The following is a 15,094-nucleotide window of genomic DNA, read 5'->3' on the forward strand; positions in this document are numbered from 1 at the left end:
GATGCAAGTTCCTCGAGGGAAGGAGCCATTATGCTAATCTCTCTATTCCCCTTACCCTAAGTGCCCAGCCAGAATATGGGTTTATTTTTTTTTTTTCAAGATCAAGAAGATCTTCATCTTCTTTTTTGTTTCTTAAGTTTGTTTAAGTATAACATTTTTGACAGTACATATGCATAGGTAATTTTTTTTTTTTTACAACCTTATCCCCTGTCCTACCTTTTCTTCCGGGTTTCCCCCTCCTTCCCTCCACCCTCTCCCCTAGATGGCAGGCATTCCCATACATCTTAAATATCTTATAGTATATCCTAGGTACAATATATATGTGCAGAACCCCATTCTGTTGTTGTTGCAAAGGAAGGATTGTATTCTCAAGGTATAAATAATCTGGGAAGAGAAACCAAACCAAACCAGACCAAACCAAACCAAAAACCAATGCTCCTAGTTTACACTCATTTCCCAGTGTCCCTTCTCTGGGTGTAGCTGATTCTGTCCATCATTGACCAATTGGAATTGGATCAGCTCTTCTCTATGTTGAAGATATCCACTTCCATCAGAATACATCCTCATTCAGTATCATTGTTGAAGTTTATAATGATCCCCTCGTTTTACTCGTTTCACTCAGCATCAGTTGATATAAGTCTCTCCAAGCCTCTCCTTATTCCTCCAGTTGGTCATTTCTTACAGAACAATAATATTCCATAACATTCATATACCATAATTTACCCAACCATTCTCCAATTGATGGACATCCATTCATTTTCCAGGTTTAGCCACTATGACAAGGGCTGCCAGAAACATTTTGGCACACCTTTCCCTTCTTTAGTATATCCTTGGGATATAAGCCCAGTAGTAGCAGTGCTGGGTCAAAGGGTATGCACATTGTGATAACTTTTTGGGTATAATTCCACATTGCTCTCCAGAATGGTTGGATTCTTTCACAACTCCACCGACAATGCATCAGTGTCCCAGTTTTCCCACAGCCCCTCCAACGTTCATCGTTATTAGTTCCTGTCATCTTAGCCAATCTGACAGGTGTCCAATGATATCTCAGAGTTGTCTTAATTTGCATTTCTCTGACCAATCGTGGTTTGGAACACTCTTTCATATGAGTGGAAATAGTTTTAATTTCATCATCTGAAAATTGTCTGTTCATATCCTTTGACCATTTATCAATTGGAGAATGGCTTGATTTCTTATAAAGTCAAGTCAATTCTCTGTATAATTTGGAGATGAGCCCTTTATCAGAACCTTTAACTGTAAAAATGTTTACCCAATTTGTTACTTCCCTTCTAATCTTGTTGGCATTAGTTTTGCTTGTGCAGCAACTTTTTAATTTGGCGTCATCAAAATTTTCTATTTTGTGATCAATACTGGTCTCTAGTTCTCCCTTGGACAACAGCTCCTTCCTCCTCCACAAGTCCGAGAGGGAAACCATCCCATGTTCCTCCATTTTATTTATGATTTCGTTCTTTATGCCTAAATCTCGGACCCATTTTGTTCTTATCTTAGTATGGGGTGTTCAATGTGGGTCCATGCCTAGTTTCTGCCATACTAATTTCCAGTTTTCTCAGCAGTTTTTGTCATGTGACTTCTACCAAACATTTAAAGAACAATTAGCCCAATGTTATATAAACTATTTGGGAAAAGAGGGGATGAAGGAAGGTTGAAAACAGAAAGAAAACAATAGACCAATCTCCTTAATGAATATTGATGCTAAAATCTTAAATAAGATATTAGCAAAAAGACTTCAGAAAATCATCCGCAGGATAATACCCTATGATCAAGTAGGATTCACACGAGGAATACAGGGCTGGTTTAATATTAGGATAACTATTAGTATAATTAACCATATTAATAATCAAATTAATAAAAACCATATGACTTTGTCAGGAGATGCAGAAAAAACATTTGATAAAATACAACATCCATTCCTACTAAAAAACACTTGAGAGTATAGGAATAAATGGACTATTCCTTAGAATAATCAGGATCAAATATTTCTTTATCCCCCAAAGACAACATCCATTCCTATTAAAAACACTTGAGGGTATAGGAATAAATGGACTATTCTTTAAAATAGTCAGGAGCATATATTTAAAACTATCAGTAAGCATCATATGTAATGGGGATAACCTGGAACCTTTCCCAGTAAGATCAGAAGTGAAACAAGGTTGCCCACTATCACCATTACTATTCAATAATGTATTAGAAATGCTAGCCTCGGCAATAAAAGTCGTGAAACAGATTAAGGGAATAATTTGCTATTGGCTAAGAAATAGATTAGTGGATCATTGGAACACCTTAGGTTCACAGGACAAAATAGTGTACAACTATAGCAATCTAGAGTTTGACAAACCCAAAGATACCAACTTTTGGGATAAGAATTCATTATTTGAAAAAAGCTCTTGGGAAAAATGGAAATTAGTATGGCAGAAATTAGATATGGACTCACACTTAACACCATATACCAAGGTAAGATCAAAATGAGTCCATGATTTATGCATAAAGAATGAGATCATAAATAGATTAGAGGAATATAGGATAGTTTACCTCTCAGACTTGTGGAAAAGGAAGGAATTTAGGACCAATGTAGAACTAGAGATCATTATTGATCACAAAATAGAAGATTTTGATTACATGAAATTAAAAAACTTTTGTACAAAAAAACAAAAACAAAAAAACAAAACAAAAAAACTAATGCAAACAAGATTAGAAGGGAAGTAACAAATTGGGAAAATATGTTTACCGATGAAGATTTTGATAAAGGTCTCATTTCCAAAATATATAGAGAACGGACTCTAATTTATAAGAAATCAAACCATTCCCCAATTGATAAATGGTCAAAGGATAGGAACAGAAAAATTTCAGATGATGAAAGTGAAACGACTTCCATTCATATGAAAGAGTGTTCCAAAACACTCTTGATCAAAGAAATACCAATTAAGATTACTCTGAGATATCACTACACTTCTGTCATTTTGGCTAAGATGACAGGAAAAGATCATAATGAATGTTGGAGGGAATGCGGGAAAACTGGGACACTGAGGCCTTGCTGGTGGAGTTGTGAAAGAATCCAGCCATTCTGGAAAGCAATTTGGAACTATGCCCCAAAAGTTATGAAAGTGTGTATATACCCTTTGATTCAGCAGTCCTACTACTGGGCTTATATCCCAAAGAAATACTAAAGAATGGAAAGGAACCTGTATGTGCCAAAATGTTTGTGGCAGCCCTATTTGTAGTGGGTAGAAAATGGAAATTGAATGGATGCCCATCAATTGGAGAATAGTTGGGTGAATTATGCTATATGAATGTTATGGAATAGTATTGCTCTGTAGGAAATGACCAGCAGGGTGAATATAGAGAGGCTTGGAGAGACTTCCAATGAACTGATGCTGAGTGAAATGAGCAGAACCAGGAGATCACTGTACACTACAGCAATACTATTGTATGGAGAAATATTCTGATTGAAGTGGATATCTTCAACAAAGAGAAGATCTGATTCAGTTCCAGTTGAGCAATGATGGACAGAAACAGCTACACCCAGAGAAGGAACACTGGGAGTTTAGTGTAAACTGTTTGCACTATTGTCTTTCCACCCAGGTTACTTGTTCCTTCAGAATACAATTCTTACTGTGCAAGAAGAAGTTTGGTTTTCCACACATATATTATATCTAGGATATGCTGTTAACACATTTAACATGTGTGGGATTGCCTGTCATCTAGGGGAGGGAGTAGAGGGAGAGAGGGGGAAATTTGGAAAAAATGAATACAAGAAATATTGTGGTAAAAAAATTACAAAATCAAAAAAAAACGTAACCCAAAGTTTGCTAATAATGAAACTTTCAAATGGCCAAGTTTCAATATTTTAGAATCTTCCAGCAATTCATTTGAAATTTTAAATAAATAAGCTTAAGTTTATTCACATCTTCTGGTCTAAGCAGAGGTCTAGTGCTGTTGGTCGAATTCACCTATTAGTCTTTTGATGTGAGCCAACTTGTTATGAAGATAATCACATCTGGATTTTTCTTCGTGGTAATTGGGACTAGCCTGATTGAGCTTCTGATATTCTTTTAAGACCTCTTCATGAAGAGTCTGATACTCTTTGGAGCCTGGAGAAAGACGCTGACGTTTTGCATCAAGTTTCCTAAACCTTGTGGCCACCGTCTCCATTCTGGCATGCAAAGTTCTATACTCATCATACTCTGTATTGAAGTCATCTGTATAATTCTGGCGTTGCTCATGTGAGCCAATAGCAATATATTTTATTAAGTAATCTGGCAGTTCAATAGTTGATGAAGGGTCAGTGGAGGTAGGGCCAACCTCTTTAACTCCATCATTTGAATCCAGACTAGAGCTATTTAGCTTGGCAATTTCCTCTTTCGTCTTAAGGTCTTTCCCCTTTTCCTCAATGGGCTGTTTTTGAATTGGGTCCTTTTCCTTATGTTTTTTAGATTTTTCTTTAGATTTTTTATGTGCCATTGAATGCTTGTCTTCCATGGGCTTTGCACCCTTCGACAGGATTGAATCAGGGGGTGGGATTTCCAAAGAAGTCCTAGAGGTATCTTTGTCCTGCTGGCGCTCAAAGATGCTACCATTTGGACTACAGCTGTCCATAGGTAGATCTTGAGTCCCCCTGCCTTCTGGAGTGCTAGGGGACTTGGAGCTAGACTTTGCAGTCTGAGGAGGATTTGAAACTGGAAGGTGGGTTGAAGGAAGAGGTGGTGGAGTTGGGCTGGCAGCAGTTGGAGGAGGAGGAGGAGGAGGAGGAGGAGTAGGAGGAGGAGGAGGAGGAGGAGAGGGAGGAGGTGATGGGGGTGGGGGTGGAGCCCCAGCATTTTTTTGAAGGGTAGAATTCAAATGACCGTTGCATGTTGGATGAGCTCTCTTTGTCAGGTGAGATATCCGAGGTTTTTTATTCCTTAAAGGATCTATGAAATCTGAATCCAAGAGGCGTTTCTGAGAAGCAGAAGGCGCAGCCTCTTTCCTAGAACGTTGAGGAGCTTCTGAAGCGCTGGTGCTCGAGTCATTCTGGGGAGATGGATTCAATTTTCTCGATAGCACTAACTCCAGGGACTCTCTCTCTGTCTCATTGTATCCCGGCCAATCTTTTTGGAGCTCTTGAAATACAGAATCCTTTAAGGAATAAGAGAGGTCCTTGGGATTCAGCTTGGCCACCTGTTGAAGGATGGCTCCGAGGGAGTCCTTGTCTTTTGGAGAAACGCCATCTCTCTGTAATCGAGCCAAGAGTTCTGGTTTCTTGTAAGTCTTCAGGGCCAGGAGGTGAATCACCCTGGCCCTGTAGGGCCGCCCAGAAACACTGTCCTTCAGCTGGGTCTTCCGGAGGGTAGGTGCAGGCTCAATAGGAGCTGCCCTTTTTCTCTCGGGGGCTGCCTGTGGCCCAGCTGGAGGCGCTTTCCCAATTTCTTCTCTTCTTCCTGCAATGGGTCCGCCGGCTTTGCTAACGTTTGTCCCTGGGTTCCGGGATTCCTCTTCTGCCTGCCTCCTGCCTTCTCTTGGCACTTGAGAGGAGTCCTTTGTTGCCCTGACTGTAACTTGATCTTGAATAACTCCCAGGCAGTGGAGCTGTGAGGCCCCAGAAGGGGAGACAGTTTGGCGGACGCACTCAAAGCTTTCCTGAGGGTGATCTTTGCCAGGGGTGGACAGGGAGAAGCCAAAGTTCTGCACTTCCTTTGGACGATCCTTTTTGGGAATTCTGAGCAGCCCCTCGAATCCCTGGAACTGAATGGAAGGTCTGGAAGGAGTTCCATGCTTGTGGCTCTGGTAGGTCTCCAGCGCCCGGATCGCCGTGTCCGTGAGCTTCACGTGCACCACGGTGAGATTGTCCTGGCCCAGGCTCCCGCCAGATAAGCCGTAGCGCCGCTGCTCGCGCAGACCCCCCGCCGCCGGCCCCCCCGTCGCCATGTTAAGCTCCTCAGGAGGCTGCTGCTGCCGCTGCTTCTGAGGCCGCTGTTGCTGCTGCTGCCGCTGCTTCTGAGGCCGCTGTTGCTGCTGCTGCTGCTGCTGCTGCTGCTGCTGCTGCTGCTGCTGCTGCTGCTGCTGCTGCTGCCTCCAGCACAGCTCCCCGCGTTGGGCGCTAAATTGGAGTGTCCTGTCTGCTCTCAATTATAAGCCTTCTCTGGGAGGAGGATTTTTCTCTGCTTTTCCTTCCGTTCTTGCGAATCTTCTCTTGTCCAAGCGTCCCCAGTCAGCTCCACCGCAGAATCTGCAATTCCCTTCTTCCGGAATCCTGGCTCCTTAAATACTCCCGGAGAATGGGCTTACAGACCAATCAGCAAGCTCTTGCGAAGGTGTCAACTCCTTTAGAGGTGGCAACTAAAGGTGTCAACTCTGAGCTAGAGAACTGTTAAGTACTGACTTAGCCCCCAGGAAGGAACCTAACGGGAAATAGAGGGAGGAGATAGCGCTCATTGTATGAATCACTCTGATATGAAGGAAGGAAAAATGAAATGAGCAGAACCTGAAGAAATTATCCATAGTAAGCATTATTGCCAGAATGGTCAACAATGAAAGAAATAGATAATCTTTTTTTAAAATCATTTTTATCATTGATCCCTAATCAATCCAATGATCAAAGAGGACTATGAAGATCCCCTCAGGAAAATGTTATCCACCTCTGAGTGAAGATTAAAGTATGTTTAGTTTTACTTTATTATTATACTTGCCTTTTCTTTTGGGGGGAGGCAACACGGTTCATAGGTATTCTATGACGTTACATATATAATCGATAACACAACAGGTGGGGGAGGGTTTAGAAAGAGGAAGAGAATTACGACTCCATTTTTTTAAAGGAATGTTACAAAATGTACAAAAACAATTTTCTTCAAGAATAGCTAAATCTTTTCCAGCTGATCTTTTTTCATGATATTGCTGTTACTGTGTACAATGATCTCTTGAATTTAGTCACTTCCCTTTGTATGAGGTCATAGAAGTCTTTCCAAGTTATCTGCAAACTAATGTGTTTGTCATTTCTTCTAGCACTATAGTATTCTGTCACAACCCTATACTACATCTTGTTCAGCCATTCCGCAACTAAAGGGCATCCCCTCAATTTCTAATTCTTTGCTATTATAAAATGATTTTTGGCCAATATTTTCTTCTGTGCTTCAAAGGAAGGGAACAGACAGTCGTAATTGTGGGCCACACCTGAAAATGTTTAACTGTCTATGAAAGCTAATTAAATAGCTGAGGGGTCAAGCTGAGCTGTATGATTTATTAGCCAAATAAAATGAGGCATGATAAATAGGTCAGTGGATCCCCCACTGATCAGTCAGCCCATAGATCCTGAATACAGAGTGAGACAGATTAAAAACAATTAATCAAATAAGATGAATTAATAAAAAAAAAAAACTAAACACTTAACCAGGATACAAAATTAGGCAATCAGATTTCTAATTGGAGTAAAGAGTAAGGATGTTCCAATTTGTGGGGGGGATATTTAACAAATACAATTCCCTAAAATCAGAAAAAGAGATGTCCTCTTCCTCCCTTCCAAGTGTTTGTGAACAGTCAAAAAACATGGAAATGATAACTGACTGACCAGATTGGGGCCAGTTTTCAGATAAAACATACCGGTTGATGAAGATGAACCCATGTGAGAAAAGTCCTTGCATAAATCTGTGATGGGCCAGGTTCCCTGGTCAACATAACCGACCTTTTCAGTTAAGGTCTAGGCTTAATAATCTAGTTTCCTGATCATGCAGGTCTAGATTCAGACAATGCAATGAGATTTCCCCCAATTCCCTTGACTGAGTAAAGTTTTCTCACAAGACATATCTTGGACTAGGCTAACTGAACAGAAAAGGAAATGTGCTAGCTCCACAATGAAGTGCCAATAAAGAGGCAGTTTGCTTCACTGCTGTTTGCTGTTCCAATTCCCTCCGGGCTTAAAGAACTTTGTGATGCTATGTGATGCTAGAAGACTTTTGATAAATGTTCAATTTGGGTTGCCAAATCTTAGCACACAAGTATGTCCTTAGTATATACACGTTGAATTGATGAGTGGCATCCACTTGTCAAAAATGGCATGTATGAGATGATCTGAACTTTACAAAATCCCCAGATCTCAGTACAAGGGTTCTTATAGGGCATTAAGTCATACTGTTACCAGAATAGGAATTCTCTTCACCCTATTCCCAACAAGTTGTCCTATTCAGGCTTATTTCTCCTATTAGATGCAAGTTCCTCGAGGGAAGGAGCCATTATGCTAATCTCTCTATTCCCCTTACCCTAAGTGCCCAGCCAGAATATGGGTTTATTTTTTTTTTTTTCAAGATCAAGAAGATCTTCATCTTCTTTTTTGTTTCTTAAGTTTGTATAAGTATAACATTTTTGACAGTACATATGCATAGGTAATTTTTTTTTTTTACAACCTTATCCCCTGTCCTACCTTTTCTTCCGGGTTTCCCCCTCCTTCCCTCCACCCTCTCCCCTAGATGGCAGGCATTCCCATACATCTTAAATATCTTATAGTATATCCTAGGTACAATATATATGTGCAGAACCCCATTCTGTTGTTGTTGCAAAGGAAGGATTGTATTCTCAAGGTATAAATAATCTGGGAAGAGAAACCAAACCAAACCAGACCAAACCAAACCAAAAACCAATGCTCCTAGTTTACACTCATTTCCCAGTGTCCCTTCTCTGGGTGTAGCTGATTCTGTCCATCATTGACCAATTGGAATTGGATCAGCTCTTCTCTATGTTGAAGATATCCACTTCCATCAGAATACATCCTCATTCAGTATCATTGTTGAAGTTTATAATGATCCCCTCGTTTTACTCGTTTCACTCAGCATCAGTTGATATAAGTCTCTCCAAGCCTCTCCGTATTCCTCCAGTTGGTCATTTCTTACAGAACAATAATATTCCATAACATTCATATACCATAATTTACCCAACCATTCTCCAATTGATGGACATCCATTCATTTTCCAGGTTTAGCCACTATGACAAGGGCTGCCAGAAACATTTTGGCACACCTTTCCCTTCTTTAGTATATCCTTGGGATATAAGCCCAGTAGTAGCACTGCTGGGTCAAAGGGTATGCACATTGTGATAACTTTTGGGGCATAATTCCACATTGCTCTCCAGAATGGTTGGATTCTTTCACAACTCCACCGACAATGCATCAGTGTCCCAGTTTTCCCACAGCCCCTCCAACGTTCATCGTTATTAGTTCCTGTCATCTTAGCCAATCTGACAGGTGTCCAATGATATCTCAGAGTTGTCTTAATTTGCATTTCTCTGACCAATCGTGGTTTGGAACACTCTTTCATATGAGTGGAAATAGTTTTAATTTCATCATCTGAAAATTGTCTGTTCATATCCTTTGACCATTTATCAATTGGAGAATGGCTTGATTTCCTATAAAGTCAAGTCAATTCTCTGTATAATTTGGAGATGAGCCCTTTATCAGAACCTTTAACTGTAAAAATGTTTACCCAATTTGTTACTTCCCTTCTAATCTTGTTGGCATTAGTTTTGCTTGTGCAGCAACTTTTTAATTTGGCGTCATCAAAATTTTCTATTTTGTGATCAATACTGGTCTCTAGTTCTCCCTTGGACAACAGCTCCTTCCTCCTCCACAAGTCCGAGAGGGAAACCATCCCATGTTCCTCCATTTTATTTATGATTTCGTTCTTTATGCCTAAATCTCGGACCCATTTTGTTCTTATCTTAGTATGGGGTGTTCAATGTGGGTCCATGCCTAGTTTCTGCCATACTAATTTCCAGTTTTCTCAGCAGTTTTTGTCATGTGACTTCTACCAAACATTTAAAGAACAATTAGCCCAATGTTATATAAACTATTTGGGAAAAGAGGGGATGAAGGAAGGTTGAAAACAGAAAGAAAACAATAGACCAATCTCCTTAATGAATATTGATGCTAAAATCTTAAATAAGATATTAGCAAAAAGACTTCAGAAAATCATCCGCAGGATAATACCCTATGATCAAGTAGGATTCACACGAGGAATACAGGGCTGGTTTAATATTAGGATAACTATTAGTATAATTAACCATATTAATAATCAAATTAATAAAAACCATATGACTTTGTCAGGAGATGCAGAAAAAACATTTGATAAAATACAACATCCATTCCTACTAAAAAACACTTGAGAGTATAGGAATAAATGGACTATTCCTTAGAATAATCAGGATCAAATATTTCTTTATCCCCCAAAGACAACAACCATTCCTATTAAAAACACTTGAGGGTATAGGAATAAATGGACTATTCTTTAAAATAGTCAGGAGCATATATTTAAAACTATCAGTAAGCATCATATGTAATGGGGATAACCTGGAACCTTTCCCAGTAAGATCAGAAGTGAAACAAGGTTGCCCACTATCACCATTACTATTCAATAATGTATTAGAAATGCTAGCCTCGGCAATAAAAGTCGTGAAACAGATTAAGGGAATAATTTGCTATTGGCTAAGAAATAGATTAGTGGATCATTGGAACACCTTAGGTTCACAGGACAAAATAGTGTACAACTATAGCAATCTAGAGTTTGACAAACCCAAAGATACCAACTTTTGGGATAAGAATTCATTATTTGAAAAAAGCTGTTGGGAAAAATGGAAATTAGTATGGCAGAAATTAGATATGGACTCACACTTAACACCATATACCAAGGTAAGATCAAAATGAGTCCATGATTTATGCATAAAGAATGAGATCATAAATAGATTAGAGGAATATAGGATAGTTTACCTCTCAGACTTGTGGAAAAGGAAGGAATTTAGGACCAATGGAGAACTAGAGATCATTATTGATCACAAAATAGAAGATTTTGATTACATGAAATTAAAAAACTTTTGTACAAAAAAAACAAAAAAAAAAAACAAAACAAAAAAAAAACTAATGCAAACAAGATTAGAAGGGAAGTAACAAATTGGGAAAATATGTTTACAGATGAAGATTTTGATAAAGGTCTCATTTCCAAAATATATAGAGAACGGACTCTAATTTATAAGAAATCAAACCATTCCCCAATTGATAAATGGTCAAAGGATAGGAACAGAAAATTTTCAGATGATGAAAGTGAAACGACTTCCATTCATATGAAAGAGTGTTCCAAATCACTCTTGATCAAAGAAATACCAATTAAGACTACTCTGAGATACCACTACACTTCTGTCATTTTGGCTAAGATGACAGGAAAAGATCATAATGAATGTTGGAGGGAATGCGGGAAAACTGGGACACTGAGGCCTTGCTGGTGGAGTTGTGAAAGAATCCAGCCATTCTGGAATGCAATTTGGAACTATGCCCCAAAAGTTATGAAAGTGTGTATATACCCTTTGATTCAGCAGTCCTACTACTGGGCTTATATCCCAAAGAAATACTAAAGAATGGAAAGGGACCTGAATGTGCCAAAATGTTTGTGGCAGCCCTATTTGTAGTGGGTAGAAAATGGAAATTGAATGGATGCCCATCAATTGGATAATAGTTGGGTGAATTATGCTATATGAATGTTATGGAATAGTATTGCTCTGTAGGAAATGACCAGCAGGGTGAATATAGAGAGGCTTGGAAAGACTTCCAATGAACTGATGCTGAGTGAAATGAGCAGAACCAGGAGATCACTGTACACTACAGCAATACTACTGTATGGAGAAATATTCTGATTGAAGTGGATATCTTCAACAAAGAGAAGATCTGATTCAGTTCCAGTTGAGCAATGATGGACAGAAACAGCTACACCCAGAGAAGGAACACTGGGAGTTGAGTGTAAACTGTTTGCACTATTGTCTTTCCACCCAGGTTACTTGTTCCTTCAGAATACAATTCTTACTGTGCAAGAAGAAGTTTGGTTTTCCACACATATATTGTATCTAGGATATGCTGTTAACACATTTAACATGTGTGGGATTGCCTGTCATCTAGGGGAGGGAGTAGAGGGAGAGAGGGGGAAATTTGGAAAAAATGAATACAAGAAATATTGTGGTAAAAAAATTACAAAATAAAAAAAAAAACGTAACCCAAAGTTTGCTAATAGTGAAACTTTCAAATGGCCAAGTTTCAATATTTTAGAATCTTCCAGCAATTCATTTGAAATTTTAAATAAATAAGCTTAAGTTCATTCACATCTTCTGGTCTAAGCAGAGGTCTAGTGCTGTTGGTCGAATTCACCTATTAGTCTTTTGATGTGAGCCAACTTGTTATGAAGATAATCACATCTGGATTTTTCTTCATGGTAATTGGGACTAGCCTGATTGAGCTTCTGATATTCTTTTAAGACCTCTTCATGAAGAGTCTGATACTCTTTGGAGCCTGGAGAAAGACGCTGACGTTTTGCATCAAGTTTCCTAAACCTTGTGGCCACCGTCTCCATTCTGGCATGCAAAGTTCTATACTCATCATACTCTGTATTGAAGTCATCTGTATAATTCTGGCGTTGCTCATGTGAGCCAATAGCAATATATTTTATTAAGTAATCTGGCAGTTCAATAGTTGATGAAGGGTCAGTGGAGGTAGGGCCAACCTCTTTAACTCCATCATTTGAATCCAGACTAGAGCTATTTAGCTTGGCAATTTCCTCTTTCGTCTTAAGGTCTTTCCCCTTTTCCTCAATGGGCTGTTTTTGAATTGGGTCCTTTTCCTTATGTTTTTTAGATATTTCTTTAGATTTTTTATGTGCCATTGAATGCTTGTCTTCCATGGGCTTTGCACCCTTCGACAGGATTGAATCAGGGGGTGGGATTTCCAAAGAAGTCCTAGAGGTATCTTTGTCCTGCTGGCGCTCAAAGATGCTACCATTTGGACTACAGCTGTCCATAGGTAGATCTTGAGTCCCCCTGCCTTCTGGAGTGCTAGGGGACTTGGAGCTAGACTTTGCAGTCTGAGGAGGATTTGAAACTGGAAGGTGGGTTGAAGGAAGAGGTGGTGCAGTTGGGCTGGCAGCAGTTGGAGGAGGAGGAGGAGGAGGAGGAGGAGAGGGAGGAGGTGATGGGGGTGGGGGTGGAGCCCCAGCATTTTTTTGAAGGGTAGAATTCAAATGACCGTTGCATGTTGGATGAGCTCTCTTTGTCAGGTGAGATATCCGAGGTTTTTTATTCCTTAAAGGATCTATGAAATCTGAATCCAAGAGGCGTTTCTGAGAAGCAGAAGGCGCAGCCTCTTTCCTAGAACGTTGAGGAGCTTCTGAAGCGCTGGTGCTCGAGTCATTCTGGGGAGATGGATTCAATTTTCTCGATAGCACTAACTCCAGGGACTCTCTCTCTGTCTCATTGTATCCCGGCCAATCTTTTTGGAGCTCTTGAAATACAGAATCCTTTAAGGAATAAGAGAGGTCCTTGGGATTCAGCTTGGCCACCTGTTGAAGGATGGCTCCGAGGGAGTCCTTGTCTTTTGGAGAAACGCCATCTCTCTGTAATCGAGCCAAGAGTTCTGGTTTCTTGTAAGTCTTCAGGGCCAGGAGGTGAATCACCCTGGCCCTGTAGGGCCGCCCAGAAACACTGTCCTTCAGCTGGGTCTTCCGGAGGGTAGGTGCAGGCTCAATAGGAGCTGCCCTTTTTCTCTCGGGGGCTGCCTGTGGCCCAGCTGGAGGCGCTTTCCCAATTTCTTCTCTTCTTCCTGCAATGGGTCCGCCGGCTTTGCTAACGTTTGTCCCTGGGTTCCGTGATTCCTCTTCTGCCTGCCTCCTGCCTTCTCTTGGCACTTGAGAGGAGTCCTTTGTTGCCCTGACTGTAACTTGATCTTGCATAACTCCCAGGCAGTGGAGCTGTGAGGCCCCAGAAGTGGAGACAGTTTGGCGGACGCACTCAAAGCTTTCCTGAGGGTGATCTTTGCCAGGGGTGGACAGGGAGAAGCTAAAGTTCTGCACTTCCTTTGGACGATCCTTTTTGGGAATTCTGAGCAGCCCCTCGAATCCCTGGAACTGAATGGAAGGTCTGGAAGGAGTTCCATGCTTGTGGCTCTGGTAGGTCTCCAGCGCCCGGATCGCCGTGTCCGTGAGCTTCACGTGCACCACGGTGAGATTGTCCTGGCCCAGGCTCCCGCCAGATAAGCCGTAGCGCCGCTGCTCGCGCAGACCCCCCGCCGCCGGCCCCCCCGTCGCCATGTTAAGCTCCTCAGGAGGCTGCTGCTGCCGCTGCCGCTTCTGCTAGTGCTGCTGCTGCCGCTGCTTCTGAGGCCGCTGCTGCTGCTGCTGCTGCCGCTGCTTCTGAGGCCGCTGCTGCTGCTGCTGCCTCTGCTGCTGCTGCTGCCTCCAGCACAGCTCCCCGCGTTGGGCGCTAAATTGGAGTGTCCTGTCTGCTCTCAATTATAAGCCTTCTCTGGGAGGAGGATTTTTCTCTGCTTTTCCTTCCGTTCTTGCGAATCTTCTCTTGTCCAAGCGTCCCCAGTCAGCTCCACCGCAGAATCTGCAATTCCCTTCTTCCGGAATCCTGGCTCCTTAAATACTCCCGGAGAATGGGCTTACAGACCAATCAGCAAGCTCTTGCGAAGGTGTCAACTCCTTTAGAGGTGGCAACTAAAGGTGTCAACTCTGAGCTAGAGAACTGTTAAGTACTGACTTAGCCCCCAGGAAGGAACCTAACGGGAAATAGAGGGAGGAGATAGCGCTCATTGTATGAATCACTCTGATATGAAGGAAGGAAAAATGAAATGAGCAGAACCTGAAGAAATTATCCATAGTAAGCATTATTGCCAGAATGGTCAACAATGAAAGAAATAGATAATCTTTTTTTAAAATCATTTTTATCATTGATCCCTAATCAATCCAATGATCAAAGAGGACTATGAAGATCCCCTCAGGAAAATGTTATCCACCTCTGAGTGAAGATTAAAGTATGTTTAGTTTTACTTTATTATTATACTTGCCTTTTCTTTTGGGGGGAGGCAACACGGTTCATAGGTATTCCATGACCTTACATATATAATCGATAACACAACAGGTGGGGGAGGGTTTAGAAAGAGGAAGAGAATTACGACTCCATTTTTTTAAAGGAATGTTACAAAATGTACAAAAACAATTTTCTTCAAGAATAGCTAAATCTTTTCCAGCTGATCTTTTTTCATGATATTGCTGTTACTGTGTACAATGATCTCTTGAATTTAGTC

General features: G+C 40.9%; 2 pseudogenes; both read right to left on the reverse strand.

The window, feature by feature from the left end:
• Positions 1-3,945: 3,945 nt before the first annotated feature.
• LOC141543830 (RNA polymerase II elongation factor ELL2 pseudogene) lies at positions 3,946-5,922 on the reverse strand (annotated as a pseudogene).
• Positions 5,923-12,140: 6,218 nt separating this feature from the next.
• Positions 12,141-14,093, reverse strand: LOC141543831 (RNA polymerase II elongation factor ELL2 pseudogene; annotated as a pseudogene).
• Positions 14,094-15,094: the final 1,001 nt, after the last annotated feature.

The sequence above is a fragment of the Sminthopsis crassicaudata genome, chromosome 5 (genome assembly GCF_048593235.1).
Source record: "Sminthopsis crassicaudata isolate SCR6 chromosome 5, ASM4859323v1, whole genome shotgun sequence".
Lineage (NCBI taxonomy): Eukaryota > Metazoa > Chordata > Mammalia > Dasyuromorphia > Dasyuridae > Sminthopsis > Sminthopsis crassicaudata.